This window comes from Xiphophorus hellerii, chromosome 8 (assembly GCF_003331165.1).
Source record: "Xiphophorus hellerii strain 12219 chromosome 8, Xiphophorus_hellerii-4.1, whole genome shotgun sequence".
NCBI lineage: Eukaryota > Metazoa > Chordata > Actinopteri > Cyprinodontiformes > Poeciliidae > Xiphophorus > Xiphophorus hellerii.
In genome coordinates this window covers 11,120,968-11,134,292 of record NC_045679.1, presented here as the reverse complement: position 1 = coordinate 11,134,292, position 13,325 = coordinate 11,120,968, and the positions used below count along the sequence as shown (strand labels likewise).

General features: G+C 37.1%; 1 protein-coding gene across 1 annotated transcript in view; it reads left to right on the top strand.

Moving 5' to 3' along the window:
* Positions 1-55: 55 nt before the first annotated feature.
* The window catches only part of LOC116724033 (5-hydroxytryptamine receptor 4), a 43,321-nt gene continuing 30,051 nt past the window's right edge, over positions 56-13,325 (top strand). Inside the window, exons 1-2 of the mRNA XM_032569339.1 lie at positions 56-473; positions 7,185-7,239. The gene's annotated coding sequence lies outside the window, so the exon portion shown is untranslated. The remainder of the gene's footprint in view (positions 474-7,184; positions 7,240-13,325) is intronic.

The following is a 13,325-nucleotide window of genomic DNA, read 5'->3' as shown; positions in this document are numbered from 1 at the left end:
ATGTCTTTGTGTTGCCCTGTGACAGACTGGCGACCTGTCCAGGGTGAACCCCGCCTCTCGCCCGGAACGTAGCTGGAGATAGGCACCAGCAACCCTCCCGAACCCATTAGGGACAAGGGTGAACAGAAAATGGATGGATGGATGGATGGATGGACTATTCTCAGTGGAGCTGAGAATATCGGCGAGTGTAACTAAATCAATAAATTCTTCTATTTCATTACATTTTCAGGCCACTAGATGGGAGCACCGACCACATTCTCCCTGTCCAGGTGTGCCCTCTCTCTCTTCACGGCACGAGGCGCTCTGTCACACTGTTTGCCTCTCAGTGTCACTCATCTGAAGCTCGTGCGGTTCAGGTTCCGTGGGCAAGCGGCGGTCCAGTAATTTCTACACTTAAGCGGGAATATGAGAGGGAACTAAAACCTATTTGCTCCTGTTTTATCTGGATTTAAAAGGCGAGGAGCCTTTAGCAGGTGGGGTAAGATTTTAAAAAGTTGGACATGTATTTTGTATTATTATTATTATTATTTTTTTACAATACTAGTTTGAATTCACTAAAGACATGTTGTAATTTGTGTGACTTCATTTGTCATGGATGCAGGATTATGTTATGTGATTGTGGCTTAGTGTGTGAATGGCTGCATTAGAGCCCAGTTATTAGTATTGGGGGTGTTTGTAAACTGTTTATAATAATTATTATAATTCGTCTGGCAGTGCAATTTCCTTGAAACTTTCATTGAAACTTCCTTTAGTTCTGCAGTTCAGTCATTTTATGATATGGCTAATCTTATATATTATTTGAGCTTGACGTGTGTCTACCTCACAATATGGATTCTTAAACATACGGCAGTCATAGCTGACCTGTGATATGACTGGTAATAAGAGGGGATCCACAGGCATCCGGTCATTCTTTGGCTTGAGAAACATGCAGTAAAATACAAGTGCGTCAGTAGGCATTTACTGCCTGTAGTGTAGCCATTTGTTTAGACAAACAGAACAATGTCAGTAATATGTCATTGCACACATGCGGGTGCTTCACTGCTTTTCCCTGAAGCTTTGTCGTTTTGCTGGACTGCAGTTTCACACAACATCAGGGTGTCTGCAATTTCTTACTCAAGTTTAGAGAAAAAGTGTACGATATAACAAAGATACTTTCAGTATAAATCAGTTAGTCTCACAATCTATCAACAATTTAATTTGAAGGATTTATTGCACAACTTGCTACTTGCTAAGTGACCTACATCGCCTTTTTAGGAAGGCACAGATGTTTGTACATTTGAATTTAAGATTCAAGGCTTAGTCAATCAGATATATATATATCTATTAAACACAGCAAAAACAAAAAGAAACCTTGTAATGGCTTTGTACAACAATAGACAAACATAATCTAGAGTACCGTATAATGCAAAGAAACAAAAAAACACAGCTGGATTCACAGGCTGATCGGTCCTCTCTCAGACCTGGTTGACCAAAACTTTCTTGATTAGCTCTTAGGTTCTTTCTAAGGTTTGAACTCAGCTGTCAATGAGTCTGCACTTTCAGCGTAGATGTCATAAGGAACTAATAAGCTACTTAGAAGAAGCAAAATTTGGAAGAGTTTTGAAATCATTTGAAAATATGGCACTATTCTTACAGACCTGAATGTAAGCATCAGAAAACATATACAGAACACTACTAATACCTTATTATAACCTCCTTTAAACATTTACATGTTGCATTTCATACTATACTGTCTCTAGGTAGCTTTGGTAAAAACAACCAAAGCTGGTAACATCCAACACAGATGTCAGATTGGGTGGTGGTTATTGAGTTCGAAGTACAACTGAATGGTGATGCAGTTTTGGCTTTGATGCAACAGCCCAGATCTAACATTCTGAAGCTACAATAAGTATTTAACTCATATTTATTTCCTGTTTTTGTCAATTAATATATTTATTTGGCCATAATAACACACTCGTGTGATAGTGCATAGATTTTGAGTCTTTTTTTGGCAAGTTAGTCTGTTGTGTCTTTAGAGTTTCTGATAGATTTTAATTTTTTGTCATGGTCAAGACCTCAGCCTTCAGCACCTCCTGTTGGTGATTCACCAGTTCATTTCCCCATTCTCTACCCAGATGCTCCAATTTCATCCTGACCCTCTATTTGGTACCCATAAATAAACTGTTCCATAAGTTCTTAACTGTTTCATCAGTTTGTTAGTCGTGGCATGAGTACATGTTTTGATGAATTGTGGATTTAAACACCAATAAAAATGCTAAAATCTCACAATTTATGTGTACATTATTTTCCTAAAAGTTTAAGATTGCTTGCTATATATTGATGGTGGTCCCGGTCCCCTTGAGGTTCAGCTATCTAACAAAATATGATTGATTTTTACCCCTGATCAAAGCAAAATAACTCTGTGGCCTTCAGGTGGTAGATATTATTCATTTAAGTCACCTTTTATACTCCAATATGAGTAAAGGTGATGAGCATAGAAAATCACTTCAAATGATTGGTCAGCAAAACAAGAGCGAAATGCTGCCCTCGTAAAATGTTAACGGAAGGTTGGTACAAAACGTCCTCTGAAAAATCATGGCCTTTCAGAACTTTCAACTTTCTGTCTGTGTGGTGTGCTGATGTATTTTCCTTCTGTCAATTGCATCCTCTCTCTCCCATCAGTTTGTCTAAAAATGTTTCATCAATAGCAAGAGTTTTGTCACGTGTGCTGGTAAAATTGCCAGCACACGTGATTGATTCCTACATATGATAGTTTTATGTTTCCGTCAGTCTGTGGTGCTATTTGTCTTATCTCCCCTGGCCTGCTTTTTCTGTTTTCTCTTTTGAGTCCTTCCTCAATTTTCGTTCACCTGATTCATAATAGTTAGACAAAGACATACTGTATATAGATACTGTAAAATGTGTGTGCTTTGAATATACTGGGTATTAGATCCTAATAAAGTGGTTTCATCAATCTGGACTTTGCACAATATTGTCAGTTACTGTAAGCCTGAATTAGATGGAATATTTTAAAATTCTTATCTAAAAACCCATTCATTTTTTTATTTTCAAAGCTTCATAGTTACATGACTGTACCATTTTAGTCTGTTTTTTTTTCATTATTAGCAATTTCCTCCTTGATCAGCTCTGATCATTGTTCAGATGGTCAACTACTGAATTATTGGATTTTCCTCACTGAAACAAAACTTTAAATTCCCTCTTCCTGTACGTTCTGTTTTGAACTTTTTAAAGTTGGAAAAAGACTAAGGACATGCAGTGCACTCAACAATAATTATCTTCATGAGGTGTAAGCACTCTCATAAATTTATCTGTTGTGTTAGAAACATAATTTCATATTGAAACATTAAGAAAAGTTAAACATTTAAGTTTGAGTGAAATAGTTGGCTTTACATACAAAGTTTTAAACTTCTGCATCATATATATCATCAATCAATAAATAAACTGTGCTTTTTAGTTGTTAAAAGTGTCCAGGAACTTTTCAATGGATTCCTTTATTTATTGTTTTTCTGGCATATATATATATATATTGTATGGCTGACAATTTCCCTTAGGCAATCTTCAAATGGGAACACCAACAAAAAGTGTCATTGAAGTAACTCATGTATGTGTTTGATTTTGATGAGAGACATTTGTACAAGATAACCACTGCTCTAAACTTGCCCACAGCTACAAATAGAGCAATATTTTTAAAAAACTGAAAACGCAAACTGCGACCAACAAGACCGAACAAGGACCCATGTTTTCTAGCCACTGCACACAGAGCGAAGGCTGGTAAGGGAAGAGCAAAAGTGTTCCAAAGTTGACTGAAAACTGCGGCACAAAGATGAATATTCAGGTCAACCAGTCTCCATAGAAGTCATTTATTTTAAGGCCTCTGTGTAATTCTTCACTGGGGCAGACAGTCATTTTGGAGGTCGCTGCATGCAAAAAAGAAGGAATGCAATGGACCTCTATCATTTGCAGTTATGTATTTGTGGATTCACCTGTCCATGAATTTTCTTGTGGAATAGAACTCAAAATTATTTATGGAAATGTGACAATTTCCTCACTTTTTAAAAAAATATACCACACAAAATGCAGTTTAAGAAGTTAGAAAACAAATATGCTATTTGACCCACTATTGGCTGCTGTTTGCAAGGCAGCCAATCCACGAGTCATTTTCCTTTGCACTGATTGGCTGTACCCCTAAGGACGGAGCTGGACAATTTAAGGAAGATTGTCAATGTTAACTTCTGCAGTAGTGCTATGATTTCCATAGTGCTTGGGAAAGCATGTTAAAACATATTTGTTGCTTGAACTAATAAAACAGAGACTTTTTATAGAGTTTCAAGTATTCATAGATATTGACTAGGCAGCTGTGGTCCCTAACGCTAAGGAATACTGGGGGTCCACTATATTTTAAATGAATGAGTTTGTAGATGGTAAGGTTCTTAATAGTAACGCAAGGAATAAGCTAAAATCAAAATCAGATAGTCAGACTTTAAAAAAACCCACAAAGAAATTACATTTCTACTAAGCTTAATCAGAAAACCCACCTATCTGAATTTTGGCATGGAAAGTTAGAGGAACATGTGCCACCCTGAACTCCATATTCAATATGACAGCCTCTGCATATAAAATGGTGGCTAAGTTGCAGGTATGAACGTTCTGTTTACATTTCTACTAGTTTGTATCAATTTAACCCACTGACACACATGATGCTGTTAACTTAGTGTTTATATCCATAGAGCAGGGGTGCCCAAAGTCGCTCCTCGAGGGCCGGCATCCTGCATGTTTTAGTTCACTCCCTGGTGTTTTCAGCAAGTCAGTATTCTTCTTAGGCCTTCTAATAAGCCATCATTAGAAGGTGCATTAAACCAGGAAGAGAACTAAAACATGCAGGATGCCGGCCCTCGAGGACCGACTTTGGGCACCCTGCCATAGAGGATAAAGTTGATATATGACATTTCAGAGATTTTGATCAAAAAACAAATATTTTGCCTAGAAATCGTTTTGAACATTTATCATTTTGTGTTGCCAGGCAGCTGGATTAAAACACAAACATGAAGGTTATTTGCTACTCACATAAAACTGATCACTCCAAAACCTCAGTGAGGCGGTTTTATTGTAGATGCACCATCTTTTTTACTGTGGGAAAATCCCTGTCAACAAAAGTGTAGTTTTGTAAATCATTGGAGGACTTAATGAGACCCACATTTTATTTTTTATGATGCATGAATTAAACTAGAAGGAGTTTCTGAAATAATTTTTAAGGGTCTAAGTTAAAACTTCCTCCTGTTTTAAAAACGGTTCTGAATTTTAAAACGTAGTGAGAGCTCACTCATCTCCTTAAGATTTTAACCTGAAAAGAAATCAAACAGGGTTGCTCCTCTGGTAATGAACCCTGGCTGCTGCCTTCCAGGAAAACTTAGATAAACCAGCTTTACTTTGCCAAGATGTTTGTCCTTATCCACATGGGTGAAACATTTTACACAGAGTCAAATCTGTGAGCACATTGGACTGATCCAGTTCTGATGACGTGAGCCTCTGGATCCTCATCTTTTCGCGTATCCTCTTATTTTTCCAAGAAAAGAGCAGTATTATTCCCTTTCTTAAATTCTTATGTGAATTTATCATCTTAGATTATAATAATCCCTCCATGCATCATGAAGAAATTGAAAGCCTAAGAATGGCATGCATCCAGTTCTGGGCAGCAGCCAGCAGGCTTCAGACCCTGTAAAAGTTCCCAGGTATCTGTAAATTAACCAGACAGCCAGGTAAAATAATGGCATTTTGTGAACAGCCGAGTGTAATACAATAACCTGACCTGCTGAAAAACAGAAATAAAGAGTTGAAGTGGCTGGTTCAGGCATCAGGCTCTTTGCCGTCCTTTTTTAGCCATTCCCTGCAGACATTTAAGAAAGACAAACAGCCTTCAGGCTAATTTTGAGCCATCTGTACCAACGCCAACTCATTAGCCTGATTTTTTCCGAGCCAGCCAGAACTTATTCATTATCATCGTCACCTCACCCACATATGTCTCTACTCAGTTAATGGTAGGGACGACTTTAAAAGCTCTTTGTTTTCTTGTCTTGTAGATGCAGATAATTCCATTGTTTTATTTGTCTTCAATGTGGAGCATTTATTATGTCATCACAAGTCCCTCCTCCATCTTTTAATTCCCATACATAACACCATTTAACAATTAAATCTCAATTCATCTGATGGGATTAGGCAGTCGTACTTAGAAACATTCACTCATTATGAGTATCCCATCAAGCCAAAGGATTTTTCCATCTATTGATACCTAATGAAAAAAAGAAAAATTTTCTGAAACTTAAAATATCAGATTTACAATAAATCCAGCCTTGTTGATTCCATTGGAATTATAAAATTACACTTCAGTAGCTGACCATTAGCAAAACAGGATTTGTGGTAGTTTTTGCTGGTCTGGAGCACACATGTGTGTGTTGGTGTAACATGTTTTTTTCTAACAATATTATAAATGCGAAGTTTCTAAAAAAAAATTGTGTATTTTTCAAATTGACTTTGTTTAGTCAAGAAGTTGTGTCTCCAGACATTTATGGTGCGTTCACATCAAACGCATATTGAGCCTCACATGCGTTTACATTCAAAGTCTATGTGGAAGCGTGTCGAGGGCAGTTCCGGCGCGTTTTGAACCGTTCGGAGCGTTTTGAGCGTCGAGCGCGTCCGCATAGAATATTAATGTAAACCAGACCCGCCTGACGCTCAAAACCCGTTCGGTGTGAATGCACCAAAAGTGCACACACGTCGAACTTGAAACGTCAGACGCGTTTTTGAGGCGCGTAACGCGTTTGGTGTGAACGCACCATTACCGAGGCATAAAGTTCTGTTATTCTGCGCTTGACAGTAGGTGGTTACCATAGCAACCAGTATCTGACAGCTCATCCGCTTTTTCTGTTGGCGTCTGTATCTGTGGTATTAGCTCTGTGTTTTCATTATTACAAGTATGATATTTTGACATATTTTACACAAATTTAATCATATACAGTGTTTTATGTGTAAGTTTGTTATATTTTGTATATGTTTTTATCTGTTACTATTAATGTTGTGCATTTCCCCTATGCTTAAACTGTTAACTGTTGCTAACTGCTGTAGCTGCCATCTGCTCATTGCACTGTAGTTTGTTTAGGGTTATTTATTATATTTTATTTCATGTTTAGGGGCAGACGCTGCTGGACGGATGTTAACCACCAACTGGATTTCCTCTTTTGTAAGGTATGTTTTCATTTTTGATGCAAAGAAATGTTTCAGTCATCAATTGTCTGACAGTCTTTGAAAGCAGAGCTATGGCATTGCCCCTCAGACCAAGATCAACTTTCGCTATCACCTTGTTGAGCTTTTCTAAGGCCCTGTTTACACGACAACAATTTCGACGACAAAAATGGAAGAGTTTTGTTGTGTTTGTACTGTACATTTACATGTACAGTACAAACTGTGCCTCTGGCACAGTTTGAGAACGGGTTCCAGAGTGCAATGGTTCTAAGACGTACCGGTGTCCGTTGTCTTCTTGTAAACAGAATAAATGGGTCTTTTCTGTCAGGGAATCCATAGCTCATGCGTAGTATGACGCAAAACGTAACTGCTTCCTACAATCCACAGAAGAAGAAACTACTGACAATGCTGGTGTTATTACAATTCGTGTTTCCACATCAGATACGGTCCCCCCAGCGTCTCTTCACCGCTCCGCACCGCCCAGGTGGCAAAATACACGCGTGCGTGTTCAGCGATCGTAACAAGCACGCGCTTGTTCAGCGCTCTTATCTAGATAACTACGGATACCCTGAAAGCTCAAACAACGTGTTTCAGCGAAGTTATCCCACTTTTTTCCAACTGCACCCTAATCAGACACACATAGTGCGTGTTTTCCCCCCAATATCTGGGGGAACGGTACCTGATGGGGAAACGCGAATCGACGTGCCTTCAGGTAGAACTTTTTTTTTTTTTTTAAATACATGCCCACTTAGTTTCAAAGAACCTAGCACCAACTAGTGGCTTGGCGAGGGCATTTTTTTTACACATCTTTTCGATGTGTACCGTTACTGTGTATGCAAATATTGTATTTAGAATGTCTTCATGTAAATGTGTTAACAGAAATGGAACAAAAATAAAATTTTTGTTGAATCATTGTCATGTAAACAGGGCCTAAAGTCACTGATTCTGATGCGGCTACTCCAGTAGATGCTGGCAGAAGACATTGCACCCCCCACAGGAGACATACAGTAGATGACATACAGTGTTTTGTAGCAATCCTACTACTGAATAACTGAAAATGAAAGTAATCTGATACAATGGCCTATTCAAAGTCAAAAACTTTGCCTGATGGACATGATGTTCCTGCAGAGTCTTTGCAAATTTTTGCAAACCTCATCAGACTGAACAAACAAGTAAGGGAAAGCTGACCGAAGTCCCTCCACAATGACTTGAGAGAGTGACTAGATGAGGCAGGATACATCTATTTATCTCTAAGTGATTTCTGCAAAAGATGGCAACTGAATTGTGGTATTCATATCTATTCAACAACTGTATTTAATTGAAATTCTTTTATCTCTTTGATGAAATTAGGATTTTATTATGAAAATGCATAATATGATGGTATGATACGTGGACTTGAATTACAAATTCTCCAATTTAAGAAAAATTAGTCAAGCTTCTGTGGATTGGTCTGAAATAATATTACATTACAACTTCCACAATTCTATTGGCACCCACCCAATATCTCCAATATAAGGTACATCAGCTGTGGAGCAGCATAAGATGAGCCTTTACAGTATTACACTTATATCATTGTTCAGTGTTTATATTTGGTTACATATGTCGTAGTCCAACAGATAAGCTGAATGAGTGCATTTATCTTGTGCAACTAACTGGAAGTTAGTTTGTAATGCTTGATGTCTAATAACAAATTTTGGTTAAATATTGTCAGTAAAATAATTCAGGAACAGGAACTCTTTGCACAGTTACTGATTCTGTTTGAATAAACTGACCTTCTTAGTAGAAACATGCAAATCATTAAGTGAAACATTACACCCCTGACTTAAAGAAGGATTCACATTTGAAGCATTTGTTGCTTTTTAATCAGGCTTATTACAAGATGCGTATTTCATTAAGTTAAGCACAATTTAAGGAACTGTTGAGGGTGTGTTTTGACATGTGCAATGGTACTAAGATAAAGTGTGAACCACAACAGAATTAACTTAATCCACAGGGAGGCACACAAAAGGCCAAGGCTTTAGCCTTTCCTGTTTTCTGCTTTTATCCATACATGGCTTTGTATGAAAGTGTGCACAAAGGTTTTGTGTAGAGCCAGATACTGGAAGTAACAACTTCAAATCTAGATCCAAGGCTGTGAAATTTTAACAAGTTCCAGAATTTGGTGGTAGAATTAATAGATTTAAATTATGTGCTAAATTCACTGATTAATTTTGCTGAGCCATTTTTTTCAGAATCAAAAATTGTGAAAAATTTAGATTTAAATCCTGAAATGCCTCACTAGTCTGAGAATATGTCTTGCCTTCCTACAAGTGGCACTTTTTCTGACATTCTTGACTAAGCTTAAGTTGTTTTGCTTTCACGCTGGATGTTTGAACAATTTAGCAATATCCTGTTTTATTTGAGCTCCCAAATAACATCTTTTAGCAAAACAAAAAGGAAACAAAATATTACCTAAATGCCAAGAGGCTATTTAAGGCTTTACTGCACAGACCTTTCCATAATTTACATGGCATATACACTACAACAAGGTATGGGGTAATATCGGAAACCTCCTGTTTTGCGGCAATCAGATTTTTCTGAGCCAACCCTATCTATCCAATCAGAATTAATCTATTCAATTTTAGCAACTAACTGAAGTTCAGATGAATGTCAAACTGAGATTTTTTGCTGCTTAGAAATCCTTTGTTTTTGGGAAAAGTTTTCAAATGTATAAGATGTAAAAACAAAAGAGGATTACATATTCTTATCACTTTCATTGAAATAAATATAGATTCACACTTTGTATATCTAATGGTATTTAATTAATCCAAATGAATTTAAAATATAAAATTTAAATATATCTTAAGTCTTGACTTTTAATTAAGTCTTTATTTTCTATAAATCAAAGGAAAGTTCAAAATATCGATACCAAAACAAAAGCTACAGTTACATAATTACAGCTTAGTTATAACCCAACAACAAACACTGAAATGTATAGGTGTGTTCAAAATTAGTTTTCTGGTTTTAGTATCAGTTTGATGTTCTGCAGTGAGATTTTTACTTTGAACCAACAAATGACAATTTAAAGACAATCTCACAGTGCCAGTGGGCTACTGTATATCGTGTACATGTGTAATGGACTACTGTGATCAAGCTAAATGTATTAGCTGGATTCAGTTTGGTTCCATGATAGTACTTTTACAAATGGAGAAACAAGTATTTAAATTAATCTATGGAGTTTAAGATTTTTTTCTACATACCTCAATTAATTTATGCTGCCATAGAAGTAATGCTCAGACCTGTATAGAGCTAGATAGTTTAGATTTTTTAGAAAAAATCTAAGAAAAAAATGTTTGAATCTGTTCAGTTGTGTTGAACTTTAACACGTGTTTTTTGAGTGCATTAAAGCTTGCACAAATGGTTCAGAGTATTTGCACCATTGTTTGCTTTATTCAGACTTAGCCAGATAAGTATGAACACACCCTTTATAAAAAGCTATTTATGAGTTCTTATGACTTCCTGTTAGTTTGTTACAGTTTGAGGTTTGGCTTATTGGTGTTCTATTCAGAAGTTGGAGGTATGGACTGGGAGCCTCTACTCCTCTGCTACAATAAGTACTCTGTTCAGTTTTTTCACAAAGTACGGAAATCCAAATTTATTGGGGGGACACTTGTAAAAAACTGCAACCACTCTTTCATGTTTTTAATTTAAATTAGAATATCCAGGAAATACCTCCCAATTATTGGCACTTTTATGTCCAGCTTTATTTCTTACAGTATTTAGTAGAGAATGTTGAAAAGTATGTGACTTTCCCTTACTCAGTATAAAGATAATCATTTACTGTGGAAATTATAGAGCTAAAGACAAAAACATTGAGCTTTTAGGATTACCTCTACCACAAGGGGGTTTCTGGCCTTTCCTACCAAATTCTAGTTCTAAACAAGGCTTCTGTGCTGCATAATTTTATTCTGAGTCTGCTGTGCGTACCAAACAAGTGTCTCTTCCCACCATTTCCTGCTGTTTCTGTCACTTGACATTCACAGTAAATTCACAGTGAAGCTTTTACTTCACAGTGATGTAAAAGCTTCACTGCAAAACCAGATAGATTTTTTTTTTTTTTTTTTACGTTTTGGCAAATCCTTGCAGAGTTAAACTGACAGAAGGTCTGCTTTCTGTTTGACACGCCTAAAAGCATTTAAGATTCTGCTATTACATCATAATCAGACTTTTTCCACCAGCAGTGAGTTGGTTGAGATTTAGAGCTTTGTAACTCTAGAGCAGGGGATCATAAAGTCTTCATAATGTTGCAGCACAAGTTCTTTGTTTTGGACATGTTCTGTGTTTTTTGGGATAATTGTGGTTGACGTTGCTAAGATCACAGCGTGCCAATGATTTTCATAGTTGGTTTAAATGTCAACTGTTTGTGAACATATGAAACAATCGGGTTTCAGAGAACCAATACGTAGACTGAATGATGTCTTCACTCTTAAATGTTCTTGTTTTAGACAACCTTGCTGATTTTATTCAGGATTTAAGATGAGCTCTTTTATCACACTTACATCTCCATCTCTCCATGGGTTGACTTCTCTGTGCAGAAACAGTCAGTCAGGCCGCCTTGCAGGCTGCTGCCATCAATCACAGTGATTACTCTGGAGCAATTGTCATAACAGCCTGAAACCTAATAACCGACTTGAGTCCAGATAAGGCTTCAGATGAGTCTGGATCCAGACTGTGAAACCCTCCATTTGGGGACGTCTGACTGATCTAGTCAGTGGTAACACATGCCAGATGGTACATATCATACACAGACCACATTAGTCTTGTTATTATGCATATTCCTAAAGAGGACAGTTGACTGAGAATGAGGTTGAAATTTTAGATCCATTTAAGTTCTTATTTTTTATTAATATTTATGCCAGATGTATAACCTTTGTCTGCACTTGTTAAGTAACTTCCTATCATCTTCATACCATCGACCCGTTGGTCCGTCCGTCCCTTTTTCCAGTCTGTGGTTTCTAGATGTCCATTTTTAAAGTGTCACTCACTATTGTGTAAATATCTGCAATAGTATTTTTTTCTGTTTTGTACTCCTTAGAAATGTCTCAAAAGTATGGAAACTTGGATCTGGAAATCTGTAGAACTTGGAGAAAATTAGGTGTAGGAACCCTAAATTACCTGGAGAATTATTATTATTTTTATTTTTTTAAAATTTTGCAACAATTCTCACTCATAGCTTTTTAATATTTTTGTGTTGCTTATGTGAACTCATTAAAAGGAATATTATTAACAAGAGCAAACCCTAATAAATGGCATCCTAAAATGCCAATTACTAACTTTAGAAACTAACATGAACAGATCCAACTTGACTTTCTTCAGGCCTGAGATGAAATTCCCTTCCTTCAATAACATTCGCAGATGTTACCAGTGCAGAACCTAATCTGAAGAGCGCATTTTTGGGAGCTATTTTAAGCCTCTGATTTGGGGCATCATTGTGATCTACACAGGACTGAGTCAAAGTCAACTCTTTGTGTTTATGATGTGGTGGGAACATGTAATCCGGTGCAGCTGCATGGTTTATTAATGACATAGAATCTGTTGATGCTCTTGGTTTCTTTTTGAGGCTAACAGTAAGAAGTCGGGTCAGACATTACACACAGTGTGCAGCAAATTTTCAGGTGAGCCCATCTGTCTGTGAGGTAGTTATTACTTTGCTAAGCATTTGAAATTAGCAGAGGATAGAATGGAAATTATGATTTATCCCCTTGGCAACAGTATCCTCCTGCAGCCCCTCCACACACAATCTCACACAAACACACAGTTCAGCCTGCTCATAATCTGAGGTGTGAGAATATGAGTGAGAAGTATTTATTTACGTCCTACGTAGCCAGAAAACAAGTGAATGTTGGAGCCTTTTAATTAGCTGCAGATTTCAGCAGCACAGTGGCCGCAAGACAGAGTTCGTAGTTTCTGTGTTGTTGTTTTATGTTTTAGAAGAAATCTTTGTAAACTCATTCATACAGTGTGAAGCATCACCAGGTTTTAAGAATACTCAGTTTTAGGTTGTGCATTCAAGATGGAAGATTCGAATTTGGTGTAAACCTGTTGCCATG